The sequence below is a fragment of the Rhyacophila brunnea genome, unplaced genomic scaffold (assembly GCF_057557595.1).
Source record: "Rhyacophila brunnea isolate RB1 unplaced genomic scaffold, BYU_Rbru_1.0 scaffold_9, whole genome shotgun sequence".
Lineage (NCBI taxonomy): Eukaryota > Metazoa > Arthropoda > Insecta > Trichoptera > Rhyacophilidae > Rhyacophila > Rhyacophila brunnea.
In genome coordinates, this window is record NW_028233361.1 from 38,453,922 (window position 1) to 38,458,298 (window position 4,377).

The window sequence follows — 4,377 nt, forward strand, 5'->3', positions numbered from 1 at the left end:
TAAATGGTATGGAGCTGTCACTTGAATGAGACATATTCATACTAATTATTCCTATCCAAGCTACTTGGATGAGTAGGACGCGGTCCAAGTAGCTTGGATAGGAATAATTAGTATGAAGATGTCACATACGTGTGCACTTGGGTAGGAATAAATAGTATGAAGCTGTCACTTGGATGAGACATCTTCATACTAATTATTCCTATCCAAGTAGACTTGGATCGTACTTGGACCGTGTCAACGCGGCTTTAATATTAAATAATTTGATTGCAAATCAGAGATAATTTTTTTCAACATTCAATAAATGATTCATTATTTACATTCCATGATAAAATATTGATATTTCTTGAAAGAGGTTTGACACAAACGACGCTAACATATTCAAATTATATAAAATTATTATGTTACTATGAAAATAATTACATGTTATACATACACCATTTATATGGGATACACTCCAAAAGTGCATTTAACTTTTCTTGAAGAGTAATTATTACACCTCAGATTAATTTTAATTAACAGATGGAGTGTTATAATAAGTGTTATACTTGTCACAAGTTTGCTAAAGAGAATTTAAGTAAATTTCAAGAATCGACAATGTTAAACACACTAGGCTTCTGATATTTTAATTTTTCAAAAGGGATAAACCGTCATTTTCTATCAATATGCTTACATATTCGAATCCTCAAACAGTTCGTGGTTCATTTTTAAAAGCATTAATAATAAATATTACTTGAACTTGTTTAATACTCAGCGTCACAATCAATAATCAACTATTTTTATTTAATTTAATGGTTTACGTACCTACCTACGTATTTGTTATTATTATTATCATCAAATAAGTATAATATATTTTTTAAATAGATACATATTAGGTTACGAATCTCACTCGATTCTGAATTCTCGGAAATATTTTTGAAAGAACATTTAAGTATATTTTTGTTGAGTAAAAAAAATTCACGAATAACTTTAAAAAACAACTTTCAGAAAACTACCCTATTGGCTAACATATTTTTAATTATTCTGTTAATATGCATAGTTGTAAAACTTCGCAAACAGGTACTAAATAATAACATATCAATCAACAAAGTTTTATTACCTACCTATATGGGAAATTTCTTGTATGTTTGTGAGTGTTGTTTCGTATAATAAAATGTCAACATCACAGTAATACATTTGGACAGCATGTTAATAGTTTTTACATAATCCCGGGATTAAAAATGATTTTATCCGGGATTTCATAATTTGTTCAATTGATTCGAATGCGGCCTCTGGTTACAGTTCTATGATGGAAGATAAGCAACTCATTTAAATTAGGTCTTAAATACATTTTATTGATTTATTAAATTAAAAATAACTTTATAATGATTATTAACTATATTTTAATAATTTCCTGTCATAATAATATTATAAATAGGTACGTCAAACGCCAGAAATTTAATTTACACTTTTAATCGAATTTCATTAATTCTTTAAACATTGAATTAATAATATTGTAAATAGATATCGTTTAAAAAAACAGTCCTACTGCTAATAAACCATATATTACTTTTAGTGACAATTTAATCAAACCTATGACAATCTCATTTGTTTATACTATTGAGGTATGAGGCATCAGAACGAGTTATGCCTGGCACATCCAAGGTCCAAACCCTTCACTGTAAAGGTGCATTCATGTTATAGCATTACGAGTCAATGTATCCTACACGCAGTTTGAATAAATTATAAAAAAATAGCCACACTGTCGGACATCCCCGTGTTCTTGTTTCTTCAAAGCCTCTTGATAATGCCACAGTATTTACACACAGTGAGCCCAATCAAAAACTCAGATAGCAGATATCCGTACCAGTTTCGCTTTTGAACGCTTTTGATAACTGTATTTTTCTATGAAATAACTCTATAAAACTATTTTTATTTAGCTATATTGAAACCCTGTTTAAAATTCAATAATAATTATATATTTCAATAATCGATAACTACCCGTCAATTTATATGGGACAGAACAGAAAAACAAGGAACAGAAGTAACAGTTAATCAGGGCTTGAAATGGAACGGAACGCACCGGAGCGCCGTTCCGGCTCGTGAAATTTGTAAAATTATCGCTCCGTCTCGTGGAAAAAATATGTTGACCATCTGAGCTAGATAGGCCATAGAATAGAAAATCTGACACACTTATTTTTATAAAATACACATACGATTTGATGACTATGTAAATATCTTCAGAAAATTTGTCGAGCGCTCCGGTTCGTAAACTTTTTCATTTCGAGCGCTGCAGTTAATTTGAAAAAACGGACATCTACTTGAAAAAGCAAAAAATCTATTTTAAAATATCTTAGGTGACGCAATCGATTCGCCAGAAAATATAAAATTGGGCCTTGAAACAATTTAAAATCGTCTTCTGTCATGCAATAATAAACTGTACATAGTAAAATCTTAAACTTCTCACAAATTATGTATAAAATATTATCCAACAAAGTCCTTGGAAATAACATCAAAATATAATAGTACAGAAGAAAAAATAACTATCTCGTCACAGGCATCCAATTATTATTTTATGTTTTTTTATTTTTTTATTTTTTTATCACGGGTTTAAAACCTGTCGATGCGTCGGGCCTCGACGTCCCTAATCCCGCCAGTGTATGCCAGTAGCGAAGGGTGGCGGTAGGCTGTTAAGATCCACCATAATCAGTGCAAATTAAATTTTATTAGTCATACGTCTTTATTTTTATTGAACTAAGACTACAATAATTTACATATGGTATTGGCTAGTTTTTAAAAATAAATTAAACCCTGCCAAAACCAAACCATAATAGTTTTCGTATATTTTGGACGATACGACAAAATTGTGCACACTTTTTCATTCATACTTATTTGTTTTCGTTGGATTAAGAATACATATTATTACACAATATATTGGTGGTTCATTTTTTTAAACGCATTAAGCAATGCCTAAACCAAACTATAAAAAATATTATTATATTATGTATCTATAAAATATTCAAAGTTACGTATGATTTAATTGCATAATTTAGATATTTTATAGATAAACGAGTATTTTTTAACTATTATCTATTATGGCTTGGTTTTCGCAGGGTTTAATTAAATTTTAAAAACTAACCAAACCACCTGTAAATTGTAGTATTATTTCAATGAAATCAAATACGTATGACTGACAAAGCTTAGTGTGCAGTGACGTCCCGTGGGGGTAGGCAAATTGAGCGTCGCTTGGGGGCGGCAGTTACTTGAAGGGCGGAAAATCGAAGACAATCGTTAGGTATATATAGAAATAGCTACCTAAACTTAGTAATAACGGAAATATCGTTTAATTAAAAAATCAGCTCACTGGTTGGAAACAAAATGTATTAATTAACATTCATGATTTAACAGGACTGTGTTTTTTTGTTGGGTTCGCGATGTCTAGTTTACTTCAGTTGTCCTTGGGGGTCACGTCCTTGAGGACCAGCAATGACGCGTGGAGATTTTTGAAGTATAGGTAGGTACACACTTGCCTAATTTTATCCAAATACTTTTGCCAGTCACTCGCGAATTTTGGAAGTTGGTGTATTTTTAAATGTACCTATCTGAAACCGTAGACTCACAATATTTCTATTGGAGCAGAGATGGCATTTAAATTTTTTATCATGGAATGTAAATAATGAATCATTTATTGAATGTTGAAAAAAATTATCTCTGATTTGCAATCAAATTATTTAATATTAAAGCCGCGTTGACACGGTCCAAGTACGATCCAAGTCTACTTGGATAGGAATAATTAGTATGAAGATGTCTCATCCAAGTGACAGCTTCATACTATTTATTCCTACCCAAGTGCACACGTATGTGACATCTTCATACTAATTATTCCTATCCAAGCTACTTGGACCGCGTCCTACTCATCCAAGTTAACTTGGATAGGAATAAATGGTATGGAGCTGTCACTTGAATGAGACATATTCATACTAATTATTCCTATCCAAGCTACTTGGACCGCGTCCTACTCATCCAAGTTAACTTGGATAGGAATAAATGGTATGGAGCTGTCACTTGAATGAGACATATTCATACTAATTATTCCTATCCAAGCTACTTGGACCGCGTCCTACTCATCCAAGTTAACTTGGATAGGAATAAATAGTATGAAGCTGTCACTTGAATGAGACATCTTCATACTAATTATTCCTATCCAAGTCTACTTGGATCATACTTGGACCGTGTCAACGCGGCTTAAAATAGATTTAGGTACTCATTTATGCACTTTGAATCCTCGGGACTTCAATTATTATTATAGTAAAATTTAAGTAGTTAGAATTTTAAATGTGTAATAATATTGTAATGAAGATATTTATTATTATTTGACTACAAAAATAATAATTAGAGTTG